The sequence below is a fragment of the Salmo salar genome, chromosome ssa18 (genome assembly GCF_905237065.1).
Source record: "Salmo salar chromosome ssa18, Ssal_v3.1, whole genome shotgun sequence".
In the NCBI taxonomy this organism is placed as follows: Eukaryota; Metazoa; Chordata; class Actinopteri; order Salmoniformes; family Salmonidae; genus Salmo; species Salmo salar.
Window position 1 is genome coordinate 54,392,541 of NC_059459.1, and position 15,909 is coordinate 54,408,449.

The 15,909-nt window shown below is 41.0% G+C and overlaps 1 protein-coding gene across 3 annotated transcripts in view; it reads left to right on the top strand.

Annotated features, from left to right (window-relative positions):
- The window catches only part of LOC106577488 (uncharacterized protein KIAA0232), a 100,485-nt gene that overhangs the window by 32,733 nt on the left and 51,843 nt on the right, over positions 1-15,909 (top strand). The window contains exon 1 of one of the 3 annotated variants that reach the window (XM_014155515.2): positions 9,867-10,086. The exons of 1 other annotated variant lie outside the window; for it this stretch is intronic. The gene's annotated coding sequence lies outside the window, so the exon portion shown is untranslated. Of the gene's footprint in view, positions 1-9,866; positions 10,087-10,213; positions 10,352-15,909 lie in introns of those variants that run through there. One more of the 3 variants, XM_014155518.2, reaches the window with a different exon arrangement.

Genomic DNA, 15,909 nt, shown 5'->3' on the forward strand with positions numbered 1-15,909 from the left:
GGTTTGGGCAGTGTGCAGTGTGACTGCGATTGCGCCGTCTGTGGACCTATTGGGGCGGTAAGCAAATTGGAGTGGGTCTAGGGTGTCAGGTAGGGTGAAGGTGATATGGTCCTTGACTAGTCTCTCAAAGCACTTCATGATGACGGAAGTGAGTGCTAGGGGGCGATAGTCATTTAGCTCAGTTACCTTCGCTTTCTTGGGAACAGGAACAATGGTGGCCCTCTTGAAGCATGTGGGAACAGCAGACTGGGATAAGGCTTGATTGAATATGTCCGTAAACACACCAGCCAGCTGGTCTGCGCATGCTCTGAGGACGCTGGTGGGGATGCCATCTGGGCCGGCAGCCTTGCGAGGGTTAACACGTTTAAATGTTTTACTCACGTTGGCTGCAGTGAAGGAGAGCCCGCAGGTTTTGGTAGCGGGCCGTGTCAGTGGCACTGTATTGTCCTCAAAGCGAGCAAATAAGTTATTTAGTTTGTCTGGAAAGCAAGACATCGTGGTCCGCGACGGAGCTGGTTTTCCTTTTGTAGTCCATGATTGACTATAGACCCTGCCACATACCTCTTGTGTCTGAGCCGTTGAATTGCAACTCTACTTTGTCTCTATACTGACGCTTAGCTTGTTTGATTGCCTTGCGGAGGGAATAGCTCCACTGTTTGTATTCGGTCATGTTTCCGAACACCTTGCCCTGATTAAAAGCAGTGGTTCGTGCTTTCAGTTTTGCGCGAATGCTGCCATCAATCCATGGTTTCTGGTTGGGGAATTTTTCAATAGACGCTGTGGGTACAACATCACCGATGCACTTGCTAATTAACTTGCTCACCGACTCAGCGTATTCATCAATGTTATTGTCCGACGCTATGCGGAACATGTCCCAGTCCACGTGATCGAAGCAATCTTGAAACGTGGAATCCGATTGGTCGGACCAGCGTTGAACAGACCTGAGCACGGGCGCTTCCTGTTTTAGTTTCTGTAAATAGGTTGGGAGCAACAAAATGGAGTCGTGGTCAGATTTTCCGAAAGGATGGCGGGGGAGGGCTTTATATGCATCGCGGAAGTTAGAATAACTGTCACAACGTCGACTGAAGGTGGCGCCTCTCCCCGTTCAGGCGGCGCTCAGCGGTCGTAGTCGCCGGCCTACTAGCTGCCACCGATCCTCTGTTCATTTTCTTTTGGTTAGGTCTTGTTTAGGTTTGCACCTGTATTGTGTTAGTTCATTAGTCGGGGGGTTATTTAGCCTTTCTGTTTAGGTTTGGGTTTGTGCGTGATTGTTTTCGTCAGGTTTGTTAGGCTGGGGTTAGGTGTTTTTCCCTCTGCCTGTGTGTTAGTAAGGCTGCGAGTTTTGGGCTGCGCCCCTACTCATTCCGTTATTTTGTATTGTTGCCCTGCCTTACCTGTTGTTTGGCAGTTGTGGATTGTTCCTATTAAACGTGTGTTCATGGACATTTGTCTCCTGTGCCTGACTTCACCCCTCCTGCTTCCTTGAGTACCCCTGACAATAACAATGATCCAGGGTTTTGCCAGCCTGGGTCGCGCATTCGATATGTTGATAAAATTTAGGGAGCCTTGTTTTCAGATTAGCCTTGTTAAAATCCACAGCTACAATAAATGCAGCCTCAGGATATGTGGTTTCTAGTTTACATAGAGTCAAATGAAGTTCTTTCAGGGCCGTTGATGTGTCTGCTTGGGGGGGGGGGGGGATACACATGTGATTATCATCGAAGAGAATTCTGTTGGTAGATAATGCGGTCGGCATTTGATTGTAAGTAATTCTAGGTCAGGTGAACAAAAGGACTTGAGTTCCTGTATGTTGTTATGATCACACCACGTCTCATTAATCAGAAGGCATACACCCCCGCCCTTCTTCTTACCAGAGAGATGTTTGTTTCCATTGGCGCGATGCGTGAAGAAGCGAGGCGGCTGGGATCCGATCCATTGTCCTGGGTGGTGGACCAAACAGGGGATCCGCTTCGGGTAAGTCGTATTCCTGGTCGTAATGTTGGTGAGTTGACGTTGCGCTTATATCCAATAGTTCCTCCCGACTGTATGTAATAAAACCTAATATTTCCTGAGGTAACAATGTAAGAAATAACACATAAAAAAACGAAATACTGCATAGTTTCCTAGGAACGCGAAGCAATCTCATCTCTGTCGGCGCCGGAAGTTAAGATGTTTTTCTATCATAATTGAATTAACTATCTAACAAATAATGCTAAGGAATGGCCTTCCAAGAACAGGTTGTTTACACGTCAAGCAGTTCAGCTGACGATAAAGTTTGCGCGGGGAATGACACATTTTTATGAAATGAAAGAGCGAGAGAGAGAAAGAGAGCAAGCGAACAAGCTAGCGAGAGAGAGGAACAAGAACATGCAGTGATGTGAGGGTGTGGAAGTGAAACATTGAGTGAGATGTCATGGCTCTGAGACACAATGGCTGTTGCCAATTTGGCACTATGCCAGAAGAGATAATATTGGGCCTCCAGGGCAGGATGATAAGTAAGGGATAAACACCTTCCTTCTGTACATTACGGAGAGTACCTTTGCGGGTTACAAAAGACACGACCCAGTTGTTTGTTCGATATTTATGGACACAACCCAGTCGTTCTTCCTTTATGTTCTCATGCCATGCTCAGTGGCAAAGTTCTTATTCCTTGCTTGCTGCTGGCTCGTCAACTGAACTCAGCAAAAAGAGAAACGTCCTCTCACTGTCAACTGCGTTTATTTTCAGCAAACGTAACGTGTAAATATTTGTATGAACATAACAAGATTCAACAACTGAGACATAAACTGAACAAGTTCTACAAACATGTGACTAACAGAAATGGAATAATGTGTCCCTGAACAAAGGGGGGTCAAAATCAAAAGTAACAGTCAGTATCTGGTGTGGCCACCAGCTGCATTAAGTACTGCAGCGCATCCCCTCCTAATGGACTGCACCAGATTTGCCAGTTCTTGCTGTGAGATGTTACCCCACTCTTCCACCTTGGCACCTGCAAGTTCCCGGACATTTCTGGGGGGAATGGCCCTAGCCCTCACCCTCCAATCCAACAGGTCCCAGACGTGCTCAATGGGATTGAGATCCGGGCTCTTCACTGGCCATGGCAGAACACTGACATTCCTGTTTTGCAGGAAATCACGCACAGAACGAGCAGTATGGCTGGTGGCATTGTCATGCTGGAGGGTCATGTCAGGATAGCCTGCAGGAAGGGTACGACATGAGGGAGGAGGATGTCTTCCCTGTAACGCACAGCGTTGAGATTGCCTGCAATGACAACAAGCGCAGTCCGATGATGCTGTGACACACCGCCCCAGACCATGACGGACCCTCCACTTCCAAATCGATCCCGCTCCAGAGTACAGGCCTCGGTGTAACGCTCATTCCTGCGACGATAAACGCGAATCCGACCATCACCCATGGTGAGACAAAACCGCGACTCGTCAGAGAAGAGCACTTTTTGCCAGTCCTGTGCAGTCCAGCGACTGTGGGTTTGTGCCAATAGGCAACATTGTTGCCGGTGATGTCTGGTAAGGACCTGCCTTACAACAGGCCTACAAGCCCTCAGTCCAGCCTCTCTAAGCCTATTTCAGACAGTGTAAACACTGATGGAAGGATTGTGCGTCCCTCATGTAACTCGGGCAGTTGTTGCTGCCATCCTGTACTTGTCCCGCAGGTGTGATGTTCGGATGTACCGATCCCGTGCAGGTGTTGTTACACGTGGTCTGCCACTGCGAGGACGATCAGCTGTCCGTCCTGTCTCCCTGTAGCGCTGTCTTAGGCATCTCACAGATACGGATATTGCAATTTATTGCCACATCTGCAGTCCTCATGCCTCCTTGCAGCATGCCTAAGACACGTTCACGCAGATGAGCAGGGACCCTGGGCATCTTTTGGTGTTTTTCAGAGTCAGTAGAACGGCCTCTTTAGTGTCCTAAGTTTTCATAACTGTCACCTGCCATCTGTAAGCTGTTAGTGTCTTAACGACCGTTCCACAGGTGCATGTTCATTAATTGTTTATAGTTCATTGAACTAGCATGGGAAACAGTGTTAAACCCTTTACAATTAAGATCTGTGAAGCTATTTGGATTTTTACGAATTATCTTTGAAAGACAATGTCCTGAAAAAGGGACGTTTCTTTTTTTGCTGAGTTTATGTCTAGGAAAGAGACAATAAATACAACACTCTTGTTTAACCGCAGAGCGAGAGAGAATAATTTGCTCATCTATGGAGAAAAGCCACAACTTCCTTGTCGATTACCCTCAGTGGCCCCTGGTAGAGTCAATATCTACTGGGTTGTGTTGCTCTATTTACTAACGGAGACCAGTAGCTGGAGCTACACCATCCTAGTAAGGTTGGTAGTAATTCAGTATTTCATTGGTTTTGAATGGGTTTCCTCTTGATGTGCTTCAGACCCTGACAATGACAACAACACCCTCACACTTATGACCATTGGCATCTCTAAGATAATGAAGCAGATGAAGTGTGCCACAGAATGGATGCTACACCCCAAGCATGAAACAATGATCAGCAAAGAGAGGGGAGGTGTTTGTTGGGGGAAGGGGTTACATATCTTAGACCTGCCAGATGCCTAATCCGCCATTTCCTTAGGCATTAATCATGCAAACACATGGATTTTTTTATCGTGTCACAGCATCAGTGAAATTCAAACCTAGAATCTTATGTTCTCTATCCATGGAATTAGTCCACTGCACCGCGAGGATGGAGCGAGCATGCCATGTTTTTTTATGAATACAAAGTTGTTTATTCAGACACCATTTCACAGGAAACAAGCAGTCATTAAGATCACACATTTAACAAGATGGAGAATAAATAGAGTTTTTTTTATGTTGAGAACGGAATGTATATGTTTTTAAATAACTTTCTTAGAACGTTCTCTAAATGTTACTAAAGTTTTCTTGTGGTTTTTATGAGAAGTTTTCTTAACCTTCTTGAAACAATTTGAGAACATGACTTTAAATAGAACCATGAGGAATCCTGTAGGAAATATTATGCTGAAGTAACAAAATTCAAACCGAGGAATGTTAAGAAATCCCGCTATGCCCTCAGATGACCCATCCAACAGGCAAAGCGTCAATACAGGACTAAGAATGAATCCTACTACACCGGCTCTGACGCTCGTCGAATGTGGCAGGGATTGCAAACTATCACGGACTACAAAGGGAAACCCAGCTGCAAGCTGCCCAGGGACACAAGTCTACCAGATGAGCTAAATGCCTTTTATGCTTGCTTTGAGGCAAGCAACACTGAAGCATGCATGAGAGCACAAGCTGTTCCGGACGACTGTGTGATCACACTCTCCATAGCCGATGTGAGCAAGACCTTTAAAACGAGTCAACATTCACAAGACGGATTACCAGGATGTGTGCTCAGAGCATGCGCTGACCAACTAGCAAGTGTCTTCACTGACATTTTCAACCTCTCCCTGACCGAGTCTGTAATACCTACATGTTTCAAGCAGACCACCATAGTCCCTGTGCCCAAAAAAGCGAAGGTAACCTACCTAAATGACTACCGCCCCATAGCACTCATGTCGATAGCCATGAAGTCCTTTGAAAGGCTGGTCATGGCTCACATCAACACCATCATCCCGGAAACCCTAGACCCAGTCCAATTCGCATACCGCCCAACAGATCCACAGATCCGCAATCTCAATCGCACTCCACACTGCCCTTTCCCACCTGGACAAAAGGAACACCTATGTGAGAATGCTGTTCATTGACTACAGCTCAGCGTTCAACACCATAGTGCCCTCAAATATCATCACTAAGCTAAGGACCCTTGGACTAAACACCTCCCTCTGCAACTGGATCCTGGACTGCCTTACAGGCCGCCCCCAGGTGCTAAGGGTGTGCAACAACACATCTGCCACGCTGATCCTCAACACTGAGGCCCCTCGGGTGCGTGCTTAGTTCCCTCTTGTACTCCCTGTTCACCCATGACTGCATGGCCAAGCACGACTCCAACACCATCATTAAGTTTGCTGACGACACAACAATGGTAGGCCTGATCACCGACAACGATGAGACAGCCTATAGGGAGAAGGTCAGAGACCTGGCAGAGTGGTTTCAGGACAACAACCTCTCCCTCAATGTGAGCAAGACAAAGGAGCTGATCGTGGACTACAGAAAGAGGGCCAAACAGGCCCCCATTAACATTTACACGGCTGCAGTGGAGCGGGTTGAGAGTTTCAAGTTCCTTGGTGTCCACATCACCAACAAACGATCATGGTCCAAACACACCAAGACAATCGTAAAGAGGGCACGACAACACCTTTTCACCCTCAGGAGACTGTAAAGATTTGGCATTGGTCCCCAGATCCTCAAAAAGTTCTACAGCTGCACCATCAAGAGCATCCTGATCGGTTGCATCACCACCTGGTATGGCAACTGCTCGGCATCCGACCGTAAGGCGCTACAGAGGGTAGTGCATATGGCCCAGTACATCACTGGGGCCATTCTTCCTGCCATCCAGGACCTATATACTAGGCGTGTCAGAAGAAGGCCCAAAAACCTGTCAAAGACTCTAGTCACCCAAGTCATAGACTGTTCTCTCTGCTACCGCACGGCAAGCGGTACCGGAGCGCCAAGTCTAGGTCCAAAAGGTTCCTTAACAGCCTCTACCCCCAAGCCATAAAACTGCTTAACAATTAATCAAATGGCCACCCGGACTATTTACATTGACCCCCCCCATTTTGTTTTTACACTGCTGCTACTCGCTGTTTATTATCTATGCATAGTCACTTTACCTCTACCTACATGTACAAATTACTTCAACTAACCAGTACCCCCTCACATTGACTCAGTACCGGTACCCCCTGTATATTGTATATTATTGTTATTTTATTGCGTTTTCATTTTTTAAAATTACTATAGTTTTTTTTGTTATTTAGTTAAATATTTTCTTAACTCTATTTATTGAACTGCATTGTTGGTTAAGAGCTTGTAAGTAAGCATTTCACTGTTGTATTCGGAGCATGTGACAAATACAATTTGATTTGATTTGTTTCAGAGTACTTCTATTCTGTTTTAAAACACTTTCTGTGTATCATAACACTTACATTGGGGTTTCCATTCAAACATCATCCAAACACCAGATCTCAGCTTTGGTGCACTACTTTTCCTAATTTCACTACTCAATCATGGTGTTTTGAGTCTTTATATTTTTACAGTGAAGCCATGATTGGCTGAGATAATGGATGGGCTGGACATGCCTAGAGATGAATTTGGATTGGTCTGCCATGTACTGTAGTACGCTTCTGTCTTTAACATGAGCTGCTCAGTATGTGTAGATAATCCATTTCATAGTAAGGTCTACACCTGTTGTATTCGGCGCATGTGACAATAAAATATGATTGTTTCTTAAGAAAAATTTGAGAACATAAATTTAAATGGAACCATGAGGAAACATTGCTGAAGTACTGAAATTCCCACAGATGAATGTTGTTTCTTAATGTTCTCTGAACTATTTGAGATCGTTGGAGAACATTCCTAGAACATTGCCAAAATTGAATTGAAATGTAACCCTGTTCTAACTTTTAGGAAATGTTCTGTTAAAGTAATACCGTTTTTTGTAAAGTTCCTTAAATGTGCTGAGAAGGTTCCAAAGCCTAGCAGCTATCCTGCACCATTCCCAGAAAGTTGTGGGAAAGTTATACGCTGTTAGGTATGCGTAACTGGCTGTAAGGGAGTCAGGTGCAGGAGAGCAGAATTTGGCTAGCAAACGGAGCCTTTTATTTAGGCGAACAAAAACAAACGGCACTAAGCACACTAAACACAATACGGGTAACATAACCCAGCGCAACCAGTCTAACGTGCGCATACACGAAACAAAAAATTTCACACAGAGACATGGGGGGAACAGACGGTTAAATACACGACAAGTAATGAGGGAAATGTAAACCAGGTGTGTGGGAAAACAAGACAAAACAAATGGAAAATGAAAGGTGGATCGGCGATGGCTAGAAGACCGGTGACTTCGACTGCCGAACGCTGCCCGAACAAGGAGAGGAACCGACTTCGGCGGAAGTCGTGACATACGTAAAATAAATAACCATAGGACAACCACTCTCTCACAAAGTTCTAAGAAATATTGGGTTCTCAGAACGTTATGTGCTAGCTGGGTAGAGTGAACAGTCTACTAAGTCTTTGAAAAAAATGTGTCTCTTCCCAGTGTTGGAAAAAGTATCCAATTGTTGTAAAAGTAAAGATACCTTAATAGAAAATGACTGAAGTAAAAGTGAGTCACCCAGTAAAATCCTACTTGAGTAAAAGTCCAAAAGTATTTGGTTTTAAATATACTTAAGTATCAAAAGTAAACGTTATTGCTAAAATATACGTAAGCATCAAAAGTAAAAGTTGAAATCATTTCAAATTCCTTATATTAAGCAAACCAGACGGCACCTGTTTCTTTTTTTATTTATTTATTATTTACGGATAGCTAGGGGCGTGCTCCAACACAATTTAGTGAGTCCGCCAGATCAGAGGCAGTAGGGATGACCAGGGATGTTCTCTTGATAAGTGTGTGAATTAGACCATTTTCTTGTCCTGCTAAGCATTCAAAATGTAACGAGTCCTTTGGCTGTCAGGGAAAATGTATGGAGTAAAAAGTACATCATTTTCTTTAAGAATGTAGTGAAGTAAAAGTAAAAGTAGTCAAAAATATAAATTGTAAAGTAAAGTACAGATATCCCCAAAAACGACTCAAGTAAAAATACTTGAAAGTACTACTTCAGTACTTCACACCCCTGGCTCTTCCTCTGAAACCGCCTGATATAGAGGTCCTGGATGACAGGGAGCTCGGCCCCAGTGATGTACTGGGAAGTCCGCACCGCCCTCTGTAGCGTTTTGAGGTGAGGGAGAAGGGGCTCTGCCTGCCCTCTTCAGGACAATGAATTTAGTCCATGTTTTATTATACAATTTAACAAAAAAAAACTATGAGAATGAGATTCGCAAAACAATTACTTTTTTTTTAATTTTTATTTTTTTAAGTATAAGCACAACTAGGCCTAGTTTTAATTTCAAGGCAATTGAGTTGCACCTCTAAATTATGTATAGTGTTCAGAATGCCAAGTTTTACAAATACCACCAAAAGCAGTGGATTAATTTGTCACTTTGGATATTGGCTTATTTCCAGTGGTGGAAAAAATACTCAATTGTTATACTTGTGTAAAAGTAAAGATACCTTAATATAAATTACTTAAGTAAAAGTGAAAGTCACCCTGTAAAATACTACTTGGGTAAAAGTCTAAAAGTATTTGATTTTAAATATAAGTTTAACAAGTAAAAGTATAAACCATTTAAAATTCCGTATAGTAAGCAAAACAGACGGCACTATTTAATTGTTTTATTATTTTTATTATCGGAGCACACTCCAACACAAATGTACAAACAAAGCATTTGTGTCTAGTGAGTCCGCCACATCAGAGGCAGGGGATGACCGGGGATGTTCTCTTGATAAGTGCGTGAATTGTACCATTTTCCTGTCAAAATGTAACGAGTACTTTTGGGTGTCAGGGAGAATGTATGGAGTAAAAAGTACATTATTTGCTTTAAAAATGTAGTGAAGTAAAAGTAAAAGTTGTAAAAAATATAAATAGTAAAGTACAGATACCCCCCAAAACTACTTAAATAGTACATCAAAGTATTTTTACTTAAGTACTTTACACCACTGCTTATAAACTCACATTTTGAGAGACGTACTATTTGCCATTCTGATGCAATCGTGAGCGGATGAATAAATCCTACTGGTAGTAGGATGGTAGAGGTTCGCCTTGTTGCCTGGAGACTGATGAGGCGGAAGCTTTCGGTATGAAACTGTCCCTATATGCACGACATGTTGGATCAAAAGGAGCCATTGCTCAGAGGGGGAGGGCCTTCGCTTCAGAGCCGTAATGTCGTCAGATTCATGTAATGTCGAAATATCGGCATTGAAAACAGCGCTGTCGCGGTTGCCGTTTGGCGTCCATGATAAGTGATGCTACTGCAGAGGATTCCGGAGCGCGAGCTCGGAACGCAGCGGGAGAGAAGTAACCACTCCCCCTCTTCTCCTCTTTACTTCAAGTAACGGCAGGTAAGGAAACAATATCTTAATAATAATGTTTACTAAAAAGCGCAATATATTTCAAGTTACGTTACATAGTGAGAATTCGTGGCGCATGTTTTAATTTTTTTTTTTTTTAAACGTCTCAGGTCCGGGTTAGGTCAGTCAGCCGCTCCTCCTCTGTCGTTTCACAACAGTTTTTTTTGTCGGAATGTTGTACTGTTACTTTGCAGTGTTTTGATGGGACTACTCAGTTCCAATGTTGGCCCCTTCCCCACACTAAATTCCCGAAATGGTATGGATTACTAATGTTGTCATATCGTTTAACTTTAGGGAAGTGACTTGAGCCAGTGTGTACAATGGCGTTAAATGGGAAACCGCGTTCTGTAATTCCACCATCATAGTAACAGTCAACGGTCATCTGCCCACACGCCTACTGTTAGCGAGAACTGCGTCAAGTTTACAGTGACAATGTCATTCAAATACAATTCTAAATATTACCGTTACCCCCAATGAATTCCCTAAGCAGTAGATCAATCATGTATAGGCGTTTATTACTGGATGTGGACAGCTAACTAGCTATCTTCGCTAACGTTAGCTAGTTACTGTAGCTACGTTAAGTATCCTAGGTTAGTTCCGTTAACTAGCTAGCTAGCGGTCGCCATTTGAGTGCATGGACGGCCACTGGCTGTCAAACATTGGATAAGTTTACATTTACCCGTTTCAAGGAAACGTGTTACCGTAATGTTATGCTAACTACGAACTTTGTGGCTAGCTAACGCTAGGGGAATTTTGAACGTTTGCTATAGCCCTGGCTAGTTGAATGTGTGTGGTGCTGATAGCTAGGGTTGGCTAACTTTGTTTGTTGGTGTCTAATGAAATGGCTACCTCGTAAGAAAAGTTCTATATCGCTAGCTAGTTTTATGCTTATCAGCTGACTTACTATCCCCCATTGCTTGATGTGAACATTGGCTAACTACGCTAGCTAGCTATCATGCAGAATAATCCATGGCTACCGTTAGTTAGCTAGCAAGGCACCTTTTAGTGTCAAAGAAGTTTGCTGAAGCCAGCCAGTCACTGATGTCTCCTGTCATTTGTTAGCTAGCTAGATTGACATCAACAAGCCATAGGATAACAGTGATGTATAATCTATAGTGCATGCCCAACGTTAGATCGGCTGAGCTGTTCAGAGCAAGATGTTTTATTTTTTTAATTGTATTATTTTGAACAAAACAAATACAAAACCAAATATACAAACAAGAGTACATACATCTAGATGCGTTTTAAATGGTGCCTATTGCTTTTTTTTGTTTTTACATTTACTGATAATTTCAAAATAAAATTTAAATTATATCTTAAATAATGTGAATAAGGGTTTGTTCTCTGCCCACTTCATTTTATTGATGAAGAATCTTCCACGAAAAATAAACAAATTAGGAATGACAGTTAAATCAGGGTCCATATCATTTGGATCAAAATAAAACATACAGTTGAAGTCGGAAGTTTACATACACCTTAGCCAAATACATTTAAACTCAGTTTTTCACAATTCCTGAAATTTAATCCTAGTAAAAATTCCCTGTTTTAGGTCAGTTAGGCGCACCACTTTATTTTCAGAATGTGAAATGTAAGAATAATAGAAGAGAGAATTATTTAGTTCAGCTTTTATTTCTTTCATCACATTCCCAGTGGGTCAGAACTTTACATACACTCAATTAGCATTTGGTAGCATTGCCTTTAAATTGTTTACCTTGGGTCAAACGTTTCGGGTAGCATTCCACAAGCTTTCCACAATAAGTTGGGTGAATTTTGGCCCATTCCTCCTGACAGAGCTGGTGTAACTGAGTCAGGTTTGTAGGCCTCCTTGCTCGCACACGCTTTTTCAGTTCTGCCCATACATTTTCTATAGGATTGAGGTCAGGGCTTTATGATGGCCACTCCAATACCTTGACTTTGTTGTCCTTAATTAAGCCATTTGCCACAACTTTGGAAGTATGCTTAGGGTCATTGTCCATTTAGAAGACCCATTTGCGACCAAGCTTTAACTTCAGGACTGATGGCCTTTCAGGTTATGTCGATATAGGATTTGTTTTACTGTGGATATAGGTACTTTTGTACCTGTTTTTCCAGCACTTTTTGCAGTTTTCGCACCAAAGTACGTTCATCTCTAGGAGACAACGTGTCTCCTTCCTGAGCGGTATGATGGCTGTGTGGTCCCAAGGTGTTTATACTTGCGTACTATTGTTTGTACAGATGAACGTGGTAATTGGAAATTGCTAGGATATTGCTCCCAAGGATGAACCAGACATTCGGAGGCCTACAATTATTTTTCTGAGGTCTTGGCTGATTTCTTTTGATTTTCCTGCGATGTCAAGCAAAGAGGCACTGAGTTGGAAGGTAGGCCTTGAAATACATCCACAGGTACACCTCCAATTGACTCAAATTATGTCAATTACACTATCAGAAGCTTCTAAAGCCATGACATCCTTTTCTGGAATTTTCCAAGCTGTTTAAAGGTACAGTCAACTTAGTGTATGTAAACTTCTGCCCCACTGGAATTGTGATACGGTGAATAAGTGAAATAATCTGTGTAAACAATTGTTGGAAAAATTACTTGTCATGCAGAAAGTACATGTCCTAACCGACTTGCCAAAACTATAGTTTATTACAAGACATTTGTGGAGTGGTTGAAAAATGAGTTTTAATGACTCCAACCGAAGTGTATGTAAACTTCCGACTTCAACTATACTTCTTTCACCTTAATAGATATACAATATTTGCCAGACAACAACGAGACTTTGTTCCAGTTCATTTGTCCTAGGGCTGCGTTCCACTAAATGTTAGCAGAGTGAATAGTAACGTCTTGACAGTTTTCTTATATAGATGTTATTATTACATTTATAGTTTAAAATGTAAATTCCTTTCTAGCTGTATTGAGGCTACAAAATCCTCAACATTTTCACCTGGACTATTGTTATATTCTCCTAAAAGAAGAATATCACCTTTTAGGGACAGCTCTAAAACTATTTGAAATTCCTCAGGAGTGAATGTAACATTGTGTGTTCTCAGGAATTCTGGATAATCATATACTTGTCCATCATTATTCAATAATTGTTTAACCTAGATAATGCTGTTGTCAAACCAGTTCTGGAAAAACAAAGACTTGTTTTTGTATTTTATGTTTTTATTTTTCCAGATTGTATATCTATGTGGGGTAAAATTATGGTTTGTACATGAGGTTCCAAGTTAAAGTACTTGTTTATGAAAGTTAGCAAGCTTAATAGGGATCTTACCCACATCAAAGTTGCATTTGAGTAGGAATTCTAGACCACCAATTTGTTGGAATATTAAATTAGGGATTATATTCCAAATGCAATCCTTATTTTTTAAATAGTTTTGTATCCATTTGATCTTAAAGATTATATTAGAGGTTTTAAAATCCAGAGCATTCAACCCTCCTTCACTTTGAGTTCTACATATTACTGCTTTTCCTAAATAATGAGTTTTTGTCCCTCCATATGAAGTTCAAATAATTTAGTTTCAACCATTTTAGTTACTGACAGAGGAACATCCAAGGCAAGGGATGTATAAGCTAATCTGGACTGACCTTCAGATGTCCAGCTGAAGAAATATCTCTTAATAACCAGGAGTTAAATATCTTTCCAATTTTCTCTACAACAGGACAGAAGTTTAAGTTGTCCCTTTAGTTCTGATATTTGCTAACTTTAATACCAAGATATGTGATCAAATCTTTTACAGGGATATTACATACTGAGTTTAAGTCACATCTTTTCAAGGCAAATAATTCACGCCCTAATATTCAGAGATAAATCAGGTACATGTGAGAAGGCATTAATACACTCAAGAACTTTGTTGTGATCTTTAAAAAAACAAAATGGTGGTGTCGTCAGCTAATTGTGAACATTTTCTCATTATCTTGTATCTGAATACCCCTAAAACTATCCTTATTGATATGAAGTGCCATAACTTGTGTGACCAATAAGAAAGGAGAAATTGGGCATCCTTGTTTAATTCCGCGTCGAATCTCTGAAGTTCCATGGGATAATTGAACAGTGCTGTTACAATTTGAAAATATTGACCAAAAACTAAAAAAATCTGAGTCTCAAAAAGAAAATAATGTTCAACTGTATCAAAAGCCTTGTAAAAGTCTACAAATAAAATAAAGCTGTCTTCCATACTGTGCTCATTGTAGTCTATCAAGTCCAATACTAGTCAAATATTATTACATATACAGTGCTGTGAAAAAGTATTTGCCCCTTCCTGATTTCTTATTTTTTTGCACATTTTTCACACAATGTTTCAGATCATCAAACAAATGTTAATATTACACAAAGATAACCCAAGTAAACACAAAATACAGTTTGTGATAATTTTATTTATTAAGGGAAAAAAGCTATCTAAACCTAAATGGCCCTGTGACAAAGTAATTGCAAGAACATAAAGGCTCGTCTCACTTTTGGCAAAAAAAACATCTTGATGATCCCCAAGACTTTTGGGAAAATATTCTGTGGACTGACGAGACAAAAGTTGAACTTTTTGGAAGGTGCGCGTCCCGTTACATCTGCCGTAAAAGTAACACAGCATTTCAGAAAAAAAACATCATACCAACAGTCATACATGGTGGTGGTAGTGTGATGGTCTGGGGCTGCTTTGCTGCTTCAGGCAGGACCTGGATGACTTGCTGATGGTTGTTGCTGCTGAGGGTGGCACAACCAGTTATTAGGTTTAGGGGACAATTACTTTTTCACATAGGGCCATGACGGTTCGGATAGCTTTTTTCCATTAATAAATAAAATCATCACTTAAAAACCCCAGTAAACACAAAATGCAGTTATCTTTGTGTAATATTTAAATTTGTTTGATCTGAAACATTTAAGTGTGACAAATGTGCAAAGAAATAAGAAATCAGGAAGGGGGCAAATACTTTTTCACAGCACTGTATGTCTGCCCTTCATAAAACCAGACCGGGTATCATCAATGATTTGCTCAATACTTTTAAAACGTTTTTCTTCAAAGCAAGTAGCTTTTCATTAATGTGATTGGTCTCCAATTTTCTAACATAGGATCTTTGTTTGGTTTGGGGATTACAGAAATGAGTCATTGTGTCATAGAAACAGGCAGGACCCCTAAATCAAGTGCCTCTTTAAAAACATTAAATATAAATTCAACAATATCCTCCTGAAAATATTTATAGAATTCACTAATAAGGCCATCATTCCCTGGAGATGTGTTCTCTCTTAACTTGCTGATATTTTTTTCTTTTTTTTTTCTTCATAAAAATAAATTCATCAGAAGACTTTTGGAAGTCTTCATCTATGAATTTTGCATAGTCTTTGACAGAGTCTAGAAAGGCAGATATGTCACTAGTAGGACAGGCATTACTGCTGTAAAGATTACCATAGTATTCTGAAACATATTTTGAAATGTCTTTGGGGTTTTCATTTTCTTTGCCCTCTATATTTAAGCTTATGAATAGAAGTAAATTCAGATTTTTATTATTTTCTAAATTGTAAAAGTATAATTTTTTTTTTTCACCTTCCTCCAACCATCTCCTTCTTTATTTTACAAATGCCCCTTTTGCTGTCTCTTCATACATTTGGTCCATTTCTAGTTGTAAAGAAAATAACTGACCCTTTCCTTCTTCATCAAGGTCCTCCATAGAGATTAGAGAAAGTATTTCCTGAACAATTTTATTTTCCCTCAATCTTTTAAGTTCAGCTATTTCTTTGCCTCTCATCATGGCTGTTTGTCTGATTCCATACTTCATTAATTCCCAATATTTTCCATAAGACTTAAATAGTTGGGCTTTTCTTGTATAATATCTTTGGCATC